The sequence below is a fragment of the Anolis sagrei genome, chromosome 4 (genome assembly GCF_037176765.1).
Source record: "Anolis sagrei isolate rAnoSag1 chromosome 4, rAnoSag1.mat, whole genome shotgun sequence".
Taxonomy (NCBI): domain Eukaryota; kingdom Metazoa; phylum Chordata; class Lepidosauria; order Squamata; family Dactyloidae; genus Anolis; species Anolis sagrei.
The window spans coordinates 44769206-44786994 of NC_090024.1; positions in this window are offsets into that span (position 1 = coordinate 44769206).

Sequence of the window (17789 nt, forward strand, 5' to 3'; positions counted from 1 at the left end):
GTTTGGGTCTGGGTAAGTAGATCTTACATGAAGAATGTAACCTACAAAAATAAACTTGTTTACTTTTTGTTTATTAGTAAGACAAAAAAACCCAATCAGCCTAACAATATTAAAACATAGAATCATAGAATCAAAGAGTTGGAAGAGACCTCATGGGCCATCCAGTCCAACCCCCTGTCAAGAAGCAGGAATATTGCATTCAAAACACCTCGACAGATGGCTATCAAGCCTCTGTTTAAAAGCTTCCAAAGAAGGAGCCTCCACCACACTCCGGGGCAGAGAGTTCCGCTGCTGAACGGTTCTCACAGTCAGGAAGTTCTTTCTCATGTTCAGATGGAATCTCCTTTCTTGTAGTTTGAAACCATTAAAACATTTACTCGCATATGCTGAGAATGATTTAGAAACTTTAGAGACAGGATGAAACATATCTGCTTCTGGAGTTACTCTACAATTCCTCTTTCTAAATGTTTACATTGGTCTTATGCTGATCCAATGTGTTTGGTCTTATACCAACTGATCCAAGTATGTATAGAACTGCCTCTTTAATGATAATGTCATAACAATTCCCTCAACTATTTCAGGCTTTCCTCAGACACTTCTGAAGATAATTTCAGAAGCTAGGGCTGCTTCATGTGCCATACTCTACCAAACCTACAAGTGTATATTTCACTTATTTGAAGCATTTTATGTGCCTTTCCACAGTTCGACATGACTAGCAAACAATAACAGAACAAATCAAGAATTTCGTAAAACATAATCATTCCTCAAACTAGACAAGTCATATTTTAAAGGGCACAGGCTAGGATCCAAGGGATAGAACTTGTATCAACACATTGCAATGTGGTACCTCCCGCCACAAACACACATAGCCCCCTGCACACCCATAAAATATGTTCTAAAATGTGCCATCTGAAGTAAAAAATTGTCTTATATCTTTTTCAAACAAATAGATGAAAGATGTATTCTGTGCTTCTTCGATAGCAATCCAGGACTGGAGCAAAACATGAAAGGCCTGCACATTGCCAGTGATGTTGATACTTCAAGGGCTCTTGCAGCAGGGTCTGACCCACTGACCTATATTTCCCAAAGTCTTAGGCTCTCTGTGAGGGAAATGTATTTTCTGATCTGTACAAAGTGCATAGTACAGATCGGTCTATTCAGCAGTGTGCATTTTGAAGGAAATGCTGCAGGTTGAGCATCCTTTATCTGGAATTCTGAAATTTCATGTTTGAACTTGACTCCCATTGCTAAGATCTCTCATTATGTATTCCAAAATCTGAAAGCAAATCCTAACTATGGAACACTTCCAAACATTTTGCATCAGGAATACTCAACCAGAGATACTTTAACCCATTGCCCCCCCCCCCCCCAGTGGCACAATGGCTTAAACTCTTGTGCCAGCAGGACTAAAGACCGATAGGTCAGCAGTTCAAATCCAGGGAGAGTGGGTTGAGCTCCCTCTGTCAGCTCCAGCTCTCCATGCGGGAACATGAGAGAAGTCTCCCATGAGGATGATAAAACATCAAAACATCCTGGCACCCCCTGGGCAATATCCTTGCAGACAGCCAATTCCTTCACACCAGAAGCGACTTGTAGTTTCTCAAGCAGCTCCTGACACACACAAAACGCCAAAAAACTCTGTACCTACAAATCACAACTTGCATTTTTCTTATGTGCTGTAGAATAAGGTGATACATACAGGAAGTCCACAATTTTGAAAGTCACAGTATTTCATTTTGTTGTTTTTGTTGCCATATTTGATGTAGGCTGAGGGTTTACAGCTTTTTCTCCTTTTGTTTTAAAGTTATATTGCCTTCTATTTGAACACTTTTGTGCCTTAAACGATGAGAGTTTTACAGGCTCTAAATAGAAATAGCTTTTTTAAAAAAATGCTAACTGTATATCCTTGTTAAGTCTATTAAAATTCAATTTTCCATCAGTGGATATAACTCTTACTTTGGTTGTTTTAAAAGTAAAATGTGTGCAGTGTAAATCCTGTGATATTGTATGGATACAATCAGATATAGGAAGATTTTTGCTAACTGGAGCAGTGCCATAGTTTTATGTGCTGCAAATTGTGTCACCGCAATTCTACTGATGTAATCATACAAATGAATCATAATGCCATGAAAGTTTTGCCTGACTGTTATGAATAGAAAGGAGACAAAATTACATCTTATCTTGGCTGTGATTTTCCATCCTCTGTTTTTTCTAGTCCTGTGTTTCCAGACTAGAGAGCCTGTTGTAACAGTTCTTCCTTCAGATTCTTGTTTTATGTGGATTCTTTTATTAGTATTTTAAAACTTTGATTTTGGACTCGCATTGCTTCAGAGGGAAGGAACAGCAATTTCGTACGCCACTGGCATTTTGTTTCATTCAGCTATATCTCATCAGAGGCAGGGTGCTATGCTAGCTGAGCAAACAGGCCATTTTGGAATATTATTACTTCCTGGTCCAACTGTCAGCATTCCTTTTTTTTTTTTAAAGTGGTAACCCTTTTTCAGTCTGCTAGATGATCCATTATGCCTTAATCACTATCTTTTTCATCAACTAGACAAACCCCTGGCGAGAAGGACATGAACTATCTGCCTTTCCTGCCAGCTGAGTTGGCTCATGCAGCGCTTGGGATCTTTCCACTCTTCTGGTCTCAAAAGAGAATATTTTCCTACTTCCAGAATAGGACTGTGCCACAGCACAGAAAAAAAAGAAAAGGGCAGACAAAATATTTATCGGTATTTTAGTATTGTCAAAGGTTTTCATGGCTGGAATCACTGGGTTGTTGTAGGTTTTTCAGGCTATATGGCCATGTTCTAGAAGCATTCTCTCCCGATGTTTCGCCTGCATCTATGGCAAGCATCCTCAGAGGTTGTGACCTCACAACCTCTGAGGATGCTTGCCATAGATGCAGGCGAAACATCAGGAGAGAATGCTTCTAGAACATGGCCATATAGCCCGAAAAACCTACAACAACCCAGTATTTTAGTATTCAAATAATGCTAGGGCTGTTTGTTTGCAATGTTGACACATATGAACATGAGTTAATGCACAGTAAGATTTTAGTTTCACTGTTGTTATTATGTTTTATATTTTACTTATTGCTATAATAAAATTTTATTTATTTATATACCACTCTGTCTCCCCGAGGGGGACTCAGGGTGGTTTCCAAGGAACATCACCAAAACATACAGCGTAAACAGCATAACAAAATTAACAAACAACATAAGCATAAAATTATCACAATTACACATATATATTAAAAAATAATCCTGCCTGTTCAGAGCAATTAAAAGGCTGGGCCGAGGCCAATACAAACTCAAAATTTGAGGGGACCGGGAATTAAGTACAGTGCTATAACAGGCTAACAGCAATAGCCGGTATGGGTCTGTGGCTGCTCATTTCCAGGGGCTATTAGAGGGAGGAGTGGGGTAACAGGTAGGAAGGATAAGACCATATTCAACAATGTTTAGGGCTGGGCTAGACCTGGTCTCGGTGGGAGTGAAAGGAGGGCCTCCCCGGAAGATCTTAGAGGTCTTCAAGCTCTTACGAAGGTCTTCAAGCTCTTATGGAAGGAGGAGAGGGATTGGGCCTGTCTTATTTCCCTTGGAAGGGCGTTCCAGAGGCGGGGGTCACCACTGAGAAAGCCCTCTCTCTCAAACCCACCAACCGTACTTTTGACGGTGGTGAGAGCGAAAGGAGGGCCTCCCCGGAAGATCTTAGAGTTCGCGCCGGTTCATAGAAGGACATGCAATTGCAAAGTTAGGTGGGGTCTGAACCATTTTTTATTACTAGCCTATATTCCGCATAATGAGAAAACAGGAAAGCTTGGAGAAGATGCTAGGGAAAATGGAAGGGAAAAGGGAGCCGACCAAGGGCAAGATGGATGGATGGCATCCTTGAAGTAACTGGCTTGACCTTGAAGGAGCTGGGGAAGGCCACGGCCGACAGGGAGCTCTGACATGGGATGGTCCATGAGGTCACAAAGAGTCAGAAGTGACTGAATGAATGAATAAACAACAAAACCCATTGCCTGGGTTTCTATCATTTTTATGTGGCTCTTTCATTTCTTCCTCCCTTTCTCTCATAAATTTTCTCCCTCTCTTTTCATCCTTTCTTCCCTTCTTCCCTTGCTTTCCCTCATACACCTTCCCCATCTTTCTTTCTTTCTTTCTTTCTTTCTTTCTTTCTTTCTCTTCCCTCATATGTTTTTCCGTTTTCTTTCTCTTCATTCCCTCTCTTCTTTTTCTTTCTCTCCCCCTTCCTTCCTTCATTTCCCTTCTTTTTTCTTTCTTCCCTTATTGTTGTTATTATTATTATTATTATTATTATTATTATTATCTTTATTTGTACCCCGCTAGCATCTCCCAAAGGACTCGATGCGGCTTACAAAGGCCAAGGCCGCAAAACACAACATAACAATACACAACCTAAAGCTAAAAACAGTTAAAGCAATATTAAACAACAAGCAATAAACAATACACCAAGACACAATAAAACTGGGCCGGGCCAGAGTAATGGGTACAGATTAAAAATGCTGATGTGACAGGTGATATCTAAGGATTATAGGGTAAGTGCAGTGTGCAGTGTGCAGCAGTCTTAATTCTAATAAAGTGCTTCTGGGACTTGTTATTGGAGTTTTCCTATTCTGGAAAGGCACATCAGAACAGCCAGGTCCTCAAGTTCTTCCTAAAGACTGCCAACATAGGGACCTGTCTAAGATCTTTGGGGAGGGTGTTCCAGAGTCGGGGGGGCCACCACAGAAAAGGCCCTGTCTCGCGTCCCCACCAAACGCACCTGCGACGCAGGTGGAATCACGAGCAGGGCCTCTCCGGATGAACGAAGTGAGTGCCTGGGTTCATAAACGGAGATGCGGTCACGCAGGTAGGATGGTCCCAAACCATTTAGGGCTTTGTAGGTAAGCACTTGCACCTTAAATTGGGTTCGGAAAATAAATGGCAGCCAGTGGAGCTCCTTGAACAGGAGGGTTGACCTCTCTCTGTAAGGAGCACCAGTTAACATCCTGGCCGTTGCCCATTGGATCAGTTGATATTTCCGAGCCGTTTTCAAAGGCAGCCCCACGTAGAGTGCATTACCGTAGTCTAATTTAGAGGTGACCAAGGCATAGCCCCCTTCTCGTGTGCTTCATCACAGCCAACTCCTCGGTGAACCAGGGCGACGGCATGTCATGATGCAACGTGATGGGACGTTCGGGAGCGATCGTATCTATCGCCCTGGTCATCTCCCTGTTATAGAGATCGACCAAGACGTCGACAGAATCGCCAGGCTCCATGGCAGGAAGAACCCCAAGATTCCTCAGGAATCCCTCCGGATCCATCAGTCTCCTGGGGCGGACCATCTTAATCTGTTCTCCACCCCTGCGGAGGTTAAGGGTCGCGGAGGTTAAGGGACTTCTATATATACATATTAATTCATTTCATGTTTTAATTTTTATGGCACTTGCAAATAGTTCACGTACATGCACCATGGATCTGCTGCAGGATCCGAACTTCCTTAATCTAACATAGGTGAATTAGGTGGAATACAATTGTACGAGATGGAATGTCACTTGACTAATTATTTATAAGGATGTCTACAAAGCACCATCAAGTAACCCTATGCAATAGGTTTATTCATCCCATAGTAACAAATGCTGGAAAGAAAGTTATTCTCACAGGCAGCTGTACACTAATGGAGAAAAATTCCTGCTTTTGAATCATGAAAGCTCCTGCTGTGAATCTTGGCTGAATAATAGTGAAAGTAAGAAACTGCATTGCTAGCAGTTTCCCCTCTGTTTTCCATTTGTCTTGTAGAGAAAATATACACCATCAATTGAATCTGGTTTTACAATAGTACCTAAACTAAATAGTACCTGAACTAACTACATAACCTATATTTTAAATGAATATTTTGTCTAACAAATCCTACAACTGCTCACCTGTTTAAATTCAATGGGAATTTCTCCTACTAAACATGTATAGGATCTCTGGGTAAATGCATTTCACTCCATTGTGGCTAAGGATAAATCTTGCCTACAGAATCTATTTTTAAATTAAAAATGATTAATGAGTTTTTAATTATAGTGCTGGAACACGCTATTTACTGTACCGTTCGTAATTGAGCTTTGTTGAGCTCGACAGCCTATATCTAGTTTAAGTGACTTACTCCATTAGTACATTTGTGCTGGGTCCATGCTTTTCAGCAAATAGATCTTTTAAAAATGATTTATAGTTTGCACAACCACTTTGTATAACTTCTGTGCAAAAACTGGATTGGATACCTCTCTTGTGCTGTGAAAATGTTTGGGTTTCCCTAGTGCAATTACATCACCAGTGGACTTATACACAGATAACCGTGTATAGGATTTCAGCCTAAGGAAATCTATTTCAAGGTGTTTTTGAAAAAATTGTTTCTTTCACTTATGCTTCTTTTTGCATGATGAATTGTATCTTTCTGTAGCTATATATTATGCAGCTATAACTCTGTCCATTCCTGGAATAGGCCATTGAGACCTTTTTTTTTTTTCAATTCCTTTAAAATCATTTGGATAATGTGTCCCATGTGTCACAATAGCATATTGAACTACTTCATGAAGCTTTAAATAGCAGGGGTCTAGCAGTTTCCTTCCTGACTTAAAAGGCTGTTCTCTAGTTTCTTATTTATTGTTCTTTTAACAATGAATGTCTGGGAAACATTCTGGCCCTGAAAACAAATTAAACTCCCTCTGTTCTTTTTTCTAAGCTTTCCAACTTGCCCTTGCTTTGTCTCTAAGAAAGGATGATTTTTTTGAGTATTTGCCAATTACTCTGAGATAATTTTGGTAATTAAAATAAGATATAATAAAAATCATCAATTATCATTTCAAAACAACTGTGAATGTACTTTTTCAAGTTTTGTCATATGATGTAATTATTCAGGTAATTCTATGAGTGCATTCAAAATTATTTTTGGTCGTATAGTTGATATTGCATCCCTCTGTTTATGGTCTCCTTAAAATAAACAAATTATTATTATTTTAAGGGAGATACTGTGAACAAAATGCATCACTTCTGGGTGTGCATTCTTCATGTAGTGTAAAAAATTATATTAAATCTTACTGATCAGAAGGTTGGCAGTTCAAAGTTGCGAGTCAGGGTGAGCTCCTGCCATGAGGCCTAGCTTCTGCCAACCTAGCCATTTGAAAACAAAAATGTGAGTAGATCAATAGGTACTGCTTTGGTGGGGAGGAAGAAAAAGTACCCATACAGACATGCTGGCAATTTGATCAGGAAGGCGTCCACGGACAACAGGCTCCTCAGCATGGAAAATGGAACAAGAGCATCTCCCCATGGCCAGAGTTGAGCATAGCCTCCAGATGCCAGAGATGAAAAGGGGGAAGCCTTTACCTCTGTCTGTGTATTGTCGTTGTTGTTAATTGTATAATGGTATTGAATGTTTGCCACATATGTATTCTGTAATCTGCTCTGAGTCGTCCCCCCCCCGGGGGGGGAGATAGAGCAGAATATTGATGATGATGATGATGATGATGATGATGATGATGATGATTGTTATTGTTATTATTATCAACATATGTAAGATTTCTTCAGTTTCCAAAAGACCTCATATAGTTGGTTTTGGAAAATTCTGAGCTAGTTGGTTGAATAGTAAAGTGTTGAACTGGGCATCTGGAAGCTCCAGTATAAAAATGACCACACTGTGATTAACAATTGGACCTTTGTCAATATGGAATTTTATGAAATAATTTGATGGCAAACAACAACACCAACAACAGCTTTTTGTAATTTGTTCATATAGGTTAATTGGAGACCATGGCTTCCATTTGTACTAGACCCAAGAAAACCAAATTGTAGATGACCAAGAAACAAATGGCAAGCCCATCACTGTACTAAGGGAAAGAGGTGACATTGCCATATATGATATGGTGAGTGTATGTGTGTGTGTATACACACATTGTTAGTGTTTATATACCATATTTGAGAAGGCTGAAGCTTTAAAAGATCATATAATAATCTAGACATATATTTGGGGCCTCTGACACACATTCACACATATTTAATTAAGGGCCATATATATATTAATTCAGAAAAAAATGTTCAGAAAATGACTGGTGATCAAATTTTCTGGTACACTGAAGTATAAAAGATAAAGCATAGAAGTACCTCTGATATCATTGCTAAATGTTGAAATTTAGAGAGCTAAAGAAATGAGTAGGTTTTTTATTAAGGTTTTTATAGCCAAAAGTACAAAGTACAAAAGCATCTGAAAAAGGAAATCAGACCAAAAAAAAAGGTAGGATAAGCAACATGAATTATTGCTTTAAGTACAAAGTGTAAAATGGGGATAATGATATGTAAGAATTATTCTGAAAAGAATAGATTTGTCTTCTTCAAGTGTATGGAGAATATAATGGAAAAGGGAAAAAAGAAAATAATGGACTTCATTATAAGATTTTTATCAGGAGCTCTATGTGATCCTGTGCTGTCACTCAAAATACCAAGGGGATAGAATGAAAAGATTGGGTCAGTGAACTATGATTATGTATAAAAAGGAAAGAATGGATGAGGTGACTTGCATGATAGTAAAGTCGTGCATGGCTTTATACTGTGAATCTAATAATTTTCTTCTCTTTGAAATAAATTGGAAAAGCAAGGGCTGATCACATGCATAGCAGTGTCTGAATTGCAGGTAAAATGTAGAAAACGTATCTGAATTCTACCAATTAGGGGCAGGAGAGGAGCCATCCTTTATAAGTGTTCCGACATTCTATTATGGAGAACAATAGAATGAAGTTCTCATACAGTTGCTTTACTATTAATATAAGGTATGTGCATAATTGCTGTTTATTTGAAACTTTATATTCCAATTTAGAAGACAGAGTTGAGGAATGTGCTTGGGCTGCAACTCACATCAGCTATAGGCAGTGCTGGATTTACCATTGTGCCTAGGTGTGCTTAAGCACAGGGTCCCATTGGCCAGTGGGGGCAATCATCCTGCCTAAAAATCCTAAATGCCTCACTCTGGCAGGCGTTGCAAGGGGAAGACCCCGAAGGGAGGGAGGGTCCTGGCAGAAGGACTGAGTGGGGGGGCACAGCTGCAGAGGGCATGGCACCTGTCTCCACAGTGTAGGAGGCTTCACAGCAGCCCTTTCCTTGGGAGGTGCCAGCAGCAGGTGCTGGCAGAGTGATTGTGAGCCAGAGAGGGACTCTATGTGCGTAAGCGTGTATGTGGCATGTTTGCAGGTGCATGTATTTATACCAAGCAGGATGCTGCCACAGGAAGCCTGATTTGTTATTGTTTACCGTGTTTACCTGTATCATAATAATTATTTGGTTTATTTGTTGTGTACTTTTGGCATCAAAATCTTCCATTTTTGTTGTGAGCCATCCTGAGTCCCAAGAGGGGAGATGGGACGGGGTACAAATAAAGTTTTTTGTTGTTGTGTAAATCCGCAACTGGCTATAAGCAGCATATCCAATTGTGAGGTGTGATAAAAGCTGTAATCTAAAAACATATGGAGGGGGACATTTTCCAGCCTTGTTATATAGGCCCAAGAGACTAAGAAAATTAAATAACTACTGGCAAATAAAACATATAAATTTGTTATACTTGTTTAATATTTATTGAATTGCCTACTACTGTCATCCCTCCATATTTGTAGATTTGATTTTTTACAGATTTGATTTAAAATGTTTTCTCTAGGAATCTCTCGGTCCTCCAGTGTGACTCTACAGTCAACTTTCTCAAGTTGTGCTGGAGGACATAGGAAGAACCTAGAATTTCCCGAGAGGTGTTCCTTCTGGTAACAAAAAACATAGCATTTTTTTATTTGTAAGTTTCACTTTCATAGAGAGATCTTTTCCCTCTAACCCCTGAGGATGTGGAAATCTGAATGTATAAAGCATGGATTACACAAAAATAGCAAACAGATGCCCTTTCCTCAGTCCTGACAGTTAAAATTGTCAATTCAGATTTTTCTCAAAGTAATATCATCCAAAATGTTATTTTAAAATATTTTAAAGGCTTATTTTAAAAGTCATGCTTGATTTCTAAAACTTGATAGTTCTGATGGGCTTGTATGAAGAGCCTGGTTTTGAACAAGGTGGCAGAATTTCCCGGTAGACAGACACCCACTTTACTTCTGAAGGTGATGAAAAGCATCTCCAGATTTCCAAGGGGAAAATAAAAGGGTACTATGATATCCTGAACCAAAGTCACACAGAGCCTTAAAGGGCAGTATCAACATAATGAATCAAATCCCAAAATCAATTAATCAGTGTAGTAATTTAAAAATAAATGTAATATTTTATCTGCTGTCAAATCTAGTAAATAGTTTGCCTTCCTCTTTTCATTATACTGATACTTTAAAATATTTCTTTAAAAAAACAACTTAAAAAGTTAGAATACTCTAATTCACTACAAACACAGAAAGAAGTTATATATGTTAGCCATTTTTCTGCACAACTGAATCATTGCATCGTCTGCCTCTCCACTGTCTCCCTACCCTCTATCCTAAAGCATTCTCTGCAAGTATTATGTTTCAACATATATTTTCCATGCACAAACCCCATATTTGGGGGTTGGACAGGCATGGGAACCCTTGGAGGCCCCCAAAAATTTCTTTGAAGGACTCCATCCATCCACTTTATTTATACCCCGCATCTCTCTCAAATTAGGGGTGCATCTATAGTGTAGAACTAATGGAGTTTGACACCACTTTAAGTGCCATGGTTCAACACAATGGAATCATGAAAGTTATCATTTTATAAGGTATTTTGCCATCTGACAAAGAGTGCTGGTGCCTCACCAATCTACAACACAAGTGGTCCATAGTTCTGAGGCTTTGTGGTGTCAATCTGCATTCATTCTACACTGTCACAAGTGGTGACAAACTACGTTCTTTCTACAATGTAGATGCAGTCTGGGGCTGAAGAAGCTTACAAAAAGACAGAAGACAAAATAAACATATATGGTTAAAACATATAATATTAAGATTAAAGCAGTATTAGACAACAGAATTAAACTACTTAAATTCTTAAAATGGATCACCCCCTTCCTTTCCAATTTTCAGTTGTTTCTCAATCCCATCTCTTCTGCTCTTGAGATCGTATGAAAAAAGGCCAAGATATTTTGATAAATAAACAAAGAACATAGCTCATCTATTTACCATTTCACTGCATCAGGCATAAACAGAAAGCTACCCATCCTGACAAACTATAATTCGTTAATTAACTAAATAATTAAGTACTTGTTTTCAAGCTCAGGGGCAGAATGTTGTTCTGATGTAAACTGAAAGCATGGTTCTTCTTATGCATTTTTGAAAAGGAAAACCTTTCTCTGCAGCATATCTTGAGACGTAAAGAGTATATTTTTCAACGCGTGACAATAAAAACACCACTGTTAATCTCTAAGGCAAGAAGTTGTTTTTGAAGATGATAAAAGTCATTCACACTTTCATCTTCAAGAATTTCAATTAATGTATGTATAAATATTTGACCAGAGAAGAGGAATATAAAAATGACAGAATATCAGGCTTTCCTGATGGATAAATCAGTCCTGCCATAATAAAACACATTGCTGTCACTGGCTGTTTTAGATGATGCTATGTAAGGTTTAAGCTGGGGAGATCTAATAGTAAAATCCAATATTTTTTACAGCACAGCTATTTAGGTGGGATTAGAGGAAGGAGCCTGTGATTAGATAAACCAAAAATGTTGTCATTTCCTCCTACTGATCATCTTGAATTTCCAATTTTCTGTCTCATCTCTCCATCTTTCTTGCTTTTTCTGGCCCATATCATCAGAGAAGAATGGATGTGGACTAACTTCATCTCAAATGGGAAACCATATGTGGTTTCTCTTGATGGATCTCTACATGGCTACAGTCTGAGTGCATAGTATCTAAATTGAGAAGATCCTGTTGGAAAGCATTCTGTTCTCTGACAATTAGGATGATGGGTTGGATCCATAATACCACTTAGCAGAATTCTGGTTACATTGGGAAAAGGAAATAGGAAATGTTTTTTTCCCTGACTCCTTCCCATATGTTGCTTCCTGGGGGGAAAAACGCTATGGAAAATGGGAAGATCCTTTGAAGCAGCATGAAGTGCAATGTAGACGTGTAGGAAGACAGGGAAATGAGTCAAAAGTACCTCCCTCTTCCATCCAGCATAGAGCCTCTGCTAGAACAAGTGCCTTTCTTGAATGAAAAGAGTTCTGCTGTTGATGAATGGCCAATCTGCATCCAGTCTGGCTTAGTGTCTTGTAGCTATAGGTATATGAAGCTCATTCTTGGTCTTTGAGCCAACGTGCCAGCTTCTTACATCATGGTTAGAAACATTGTATTTCCCGCAGTTCTTTCCCTGCGTACTTGTCAAGGTCTCATTTCATCTGTGAACTTCAACAGCACTGGGGTTTCCAGATTGTGCAAATTCACCCAATATCCTAATAAAGATGAACAATCTGAATACCCAGATCTGGAACACACTACTTGAGCAATCTTAAACATTGGAAGGATGATCAGAATTTGTGTTAATCTTTTAGATTATTTATTATATGTAATCATATGTATACATACATATGCAGTTGTGTATACTTCCCTTAAGGAAAAATGCATACATGTTAATATCTAGGCACATTGCTTTCATTAGATGACATTGCATATAAAGCATCTTCAGCTCCTCTACTGATGAGCTGTGTATCTCTAAACAGGAATCTAAGCTGTTAATATTTTGGGTCATTTCTATATCTTGTGATGTCTAGCAGCATATGTTATAGTTCTGTTAACATCCAACATATCCATTATAATCTTAATGGGGAATATATCTATTTAGCATAGCCTAGTTTTTCCCGTTACTAACATCGTCTATCTTCATCAGCATGCCTGAGCAATTATCAATTAGGAACCACTTAACTTGGAGCAACATTGCAGCCTTTCCCCACAATGCAGACTACAAAGCAGTCTGACTTCTGTATCTTCTGACTTGTGTTTATATCCTCAGCCTAAGCAGCTGTAATCAGCTGACATCACTGGTAAATCAGATAACAAACACTCGTTTACACAGTACAGGCAGTCCCGAAGTTATGAAGATGGGTTTTGTAGGTTTGTTCTTAAGTTGAATTTGTATGTAAGTTGGAACAGGTAGATTTTTAAAGTCTCACTCCAGCCAAATATATATTGAGCTTTGGATAGCAGAAGGAAGGGTTAACACACCTGGGATGATTGTTTTGCTGTCTGTGCCCCTGTTCAGAAGATTTCACCTCACTTTCTGCTTCTGTGTTAATTGGATTTTGAAAAATGTGGCTTGATGTGGAAACAAGGATTGGTGATAAAACTTCAGTTGAGACTTCTTTTCCCCATGATCACTCTTTCTGGAGTGAATTTCCCTTCCTAAGGACAGATTTCTCTCACTGCCTGTTGTCTCAGCCCCATTTGTACCTTTGAGTCGGGTGTAAGTCGGATGTCTGTAACTTGGGGACTCCCCGTATAAACAGTCCTCTCTCCTCAGTCACATTTTGGAGATGGTATGAACAACCCAGGTAGTGTCAGATCTTGGCTTTTGGCTGCCTTCTGACAGCCAACCAATTGCTTCAGCCATTATTCTGTACACAACACCTGTTTTGAATTTATTGTTGCTCAAGTCTGCTAGACAGTCTCTTACTTTATTTGTACTGTAATCGTTTTGGCGTTCTTACTGGAACTAATCTGTTCTTGGTTCTCAGTGACACATCACAATCTAGAATACACAGAGCTTTCTGTTTCATATTTTATATATGTAATAAAAAGATGAAGAAAAAGGAGAAGATATATTTAATTTTCCTTATGAACCAGTTGTTTGCATTTTTAGGACTTACATTTAGAAAATTTTAATCCAAATCACTGCATGGTCTGTATCACCTTTAGTGCAGCTATACCAGCAATGGTAAATCACAATTAAAGGTGAAATGAGAAGTTACCACTGAAGTGGGCAGGGCAGAGGGGAAATAATGCCTACTTGATTGTTTTAATGAGATAATTGTTTTAATGAGATGGACTCTGTTTTTCTGCACTAGATTTAACCATTTCATTGAAAAGCCTATATCCAATTATTATTATTCATAAAGCAGGGTTATCTGTAAAACATTGCTTTAAAATTTGGTGGGACTTTAATAATGAGGGAATGGCCTTGTATGTCTTCCAGAAACACCTTTCCTCTATAGCAGACAAGACTAGTGGTCGTGTTGCATAGGAAAATAGAAAAAGAAACCAGTAACCTACACAAATGCACACAAAGGAGGGATTTGATGCTGCTAAAGAAATACATTTTTAAAACATTGCAATTTTTTAATGCACAGATAATTTCAAAGAGGATGGAAATAATTCTGTCAGGAAATACAGCAAATGCAAACAGATGATACAGCTTGCTATTGAGCCAGTTCTGCTAGTATCTTAAAGGCAGGAAAAGGAGAAGAATTCCCTTTCTCAATATTTTTTCATTCAGAAATGACCACCTTCACAGTACTCCATTCCATTCCCTCCCATGTTTCCCTTCCTGATCTCTCAGGCTTAATCAGCCAGCACAACACTCTGGCTGACTGAGCATGCTTACCTTTAATGGGGCTGTATTGAATAGGTACTTTTTATTACTATTTACCCAGGAGCTTTGGTGTACACTATGTCTTATGGTGTGTGGTGCTCAGAGGCGGCCCTAGGTAATTTTCAATGGTAAGCAAACAGTATTTTGGCGCCCCACTCACCCAAAACCAATCGCACTATATATATATATATATATATATATATATATATATATATATATGGGGGCATGGACAAATTTTGGCCCTCCAGGTATTTGGGACTTCCTACTGGCTGTTTGGAATTGTGGGAATTGAAGTCCAAAACACATGGAAGGCTGAAGTTGGTCTATGCCATCCATACATACACACACTAGCCATAACCTGCCACACGTTGCTGTGATCCAGTCTAGTGATCTTGAAAAGAAAGTAATAAGAAAGTTGGTTTCTAATATATGTAATTTCTTAATGCTTGTGGGTAAATAGTATTTCTTGTTGTTTCTTTGTCAGTGTTGATGTAGTTCCAACAAAAAATACTGGAGGAATTTGGGGAAAATAGACTCTGAATTTTAACTGAATTTTTAAAATACCAATGATATTTAATTCAATTTTAATGTTTGCATATTTGTGGATTTTAAACTGTACTGAAATGTTTTTAATGTAAGTCAACTTGAGTCTTCTTGGGGAGAGAACAAGCAGGGTATAAATAAACATAATAATGTGTTGTGGAAGGCTTTCAGGGCCAGAATCACTGAGTTGCTGTGAGTTTTCTGGGCTGTATGGCCATGTTCCAGAAGCATTCTCTCCTGACATTTTCCCCACATCTATGGCAGGCAACCTCAGAGGAACAAAATCTGGCTACCAGTACCCTCTAAAATCAGAACAGTAAATAAAGAGCAACACTAAAAAAAAGGAGAATTCCTGACATGAAGCAATCAGGGCCAGTTAACAAAGGATTCCTGGGGAGCAACTAGCTCGGCTTCGAAGCTGCAAGGCCATTAAATGCTCATCAAGATGACCAATTGCAACATTCACACATACCTCAAGCAGACATGAGTTCTTTTTCCCACCCTGGACATTCCACAGATATATAAACCCCACTTGCCTAGTTACAAACAGACCTCACAGCCTCTTGAGGATGCCTGCCATAGATGTGGGTGAAACATCAGGTGAGAATGCTTCACCAAGCACCAAAGAGCATTCTGAACTCCACCAGTAGAACTGAACCAAACTTGGCATACAGGACTTCCATGACTAACAGAAAATACTGGAGAGGGGGTTGGGAAAAATAGACCCTGACATTGGGAATTGCAGTTTACCAAGCACCAAAGAACATTCTGAGCTCCACCAACAATAGAATTGAACCAAACTTGGCATATAGGACTTCCATTACCAAATACTAGAGGGGTTTGGGGGAGGCATGTACAAAAGATGACATTTGCAGTACCTTTTGACGAGGCCTCCTTGCTGCCCTGAGAGGGGTCCAAGCTCAGCTTCAGGGAAGGAAAGGGAAAGAGAAAGAGCCTGGCTGGCTGCCTCCTGGCAGCACGTGGAGGGCTTCCCTCTCGCCTAGTGGGCGGGGCCTGCGCTTCTCCATTAGAAGGCTGTGCCTCCCGCCCTCAATCCTCTCTCTCTCTCTCCCAGGACCCTCCGTGCTTCTCTCTTTCTCCTGCACATGTGGCGAGGCCTCCGGGCTCCTTGCGGCTGCCTTCCCTTCCTGGCTGGAGGGCCCAAGAAGAGCGAGTGGGAGAAGAGGCCTTGGGAGCATGCATGCAGGAAGGGAGGGAGGGAAGGCAGCCGCATGGCGCCAGGAGGCCTCGACACATGTGTAGGAGAGTCAAGCACGGAGGGCGGGGGTGGGGGGAGGCACAGCCTGCTGCTAATGGAGAAACGCAGGCCCTGCCCATTAGGTGAGAGGGAAGCCCTCCAGGTGCAAGGAGGCCTGCAGCTCCTCTCTTGCCTTCCCTTCCCTGCCTCTCTCTCTTACACGCTGTTGAGGGCGCATGGGGCCTGCAGGAGGAGGCGTGGCCTAAGGAGACTCCGGTTCCCGGCTAGCAGAACAGCGCCCCCTGGCAAAAAAAGTATTCCGCCACCGCTTACTTCGCGTAATGGACGGGCCGCCCCTGGTGGTGCTATTTTGCCTGCTTGAAGACACACAGCTGAATTCATATTCAGCTGCCCTGCTATCACCAAAAGAAAATTTAGTGAAACAGGATCCTTTCTGTAGCATGTACCCAGTTGTGGAATTTCACTCCAAAAAAGGGAAGTGTCATCCTTGATGGTATTTATTGAAAATGTTAACTAGTAGCAGGCATGTAGCCGGGGGGGGGGGAGGCATGAGGGGCTTCAGCCTCCCCCCCCCCCCAAAATTCTCATGGTGGTTCGCGAAAAGGCCTTACTGGTGCATTATTTAAACTGTTATGTTTAGTCATATCATGATCTGATCCCATACTCAATATATCCCATATGCATGGGGGTATTGGGGTAATGATACGAAAGGTTTGCTAGGCTAGACCCTCTTTCACTCAGACTCAGCCCCCCCCGAAACTCAGCCCCCCCCCCAAAAAAAACCCTGAAATAAATTTAGCCCCCCCCCCCCCCGAAACGAAATCCTGGCTACGGGCCTGACTAGTAGTCAATGGCAGTTCTTTTCCTATGTTAACTTCTAATAGCATTGTGTTGATTATTTTAAATCCTGCTCATTTTGATTTAAATTTAAGTTTTAATTTGTACTACATGGTGTTTCATTTAATTTAGTTCTTTTATGGAAATAACTTTTGGTGTGGACTGAAAATGTGTATAAAATCCCTTTAGAAATAAATGTTGGAAATAACCTTATTTATTTATTTATTTATTTTCTGCATTACTATACCACTCTTTCTTACCCAGAGGAGGACTCAGGGCAGTGTACAACATGGCAAAATTCAAGCCTTCGTTAGTAATGTTTATCCATGATCCTGTTGCTTACTGTTTGTATATATGTTCTGGTATGCAGCTTCCTTTACTATATGGGTTTTGGGAAGTTATAAAAGAGACTGCAGACCACATGCTCTTTCTCTCTCTCTTTTTGACTATGTGATAAACGTTGTTTTACAGGAAAATATACATATTTGGGGCACTGAAAAACACTTCTAAAGCTCTGCTGTTTTTACGCACTGGCAAATCTCTGTTTTCCAAACAGATCAGAGATAACAGGTTATTCAGTCTAACAACTGAAACCATTGACTTTCAAAATTATATTGGGTTGTA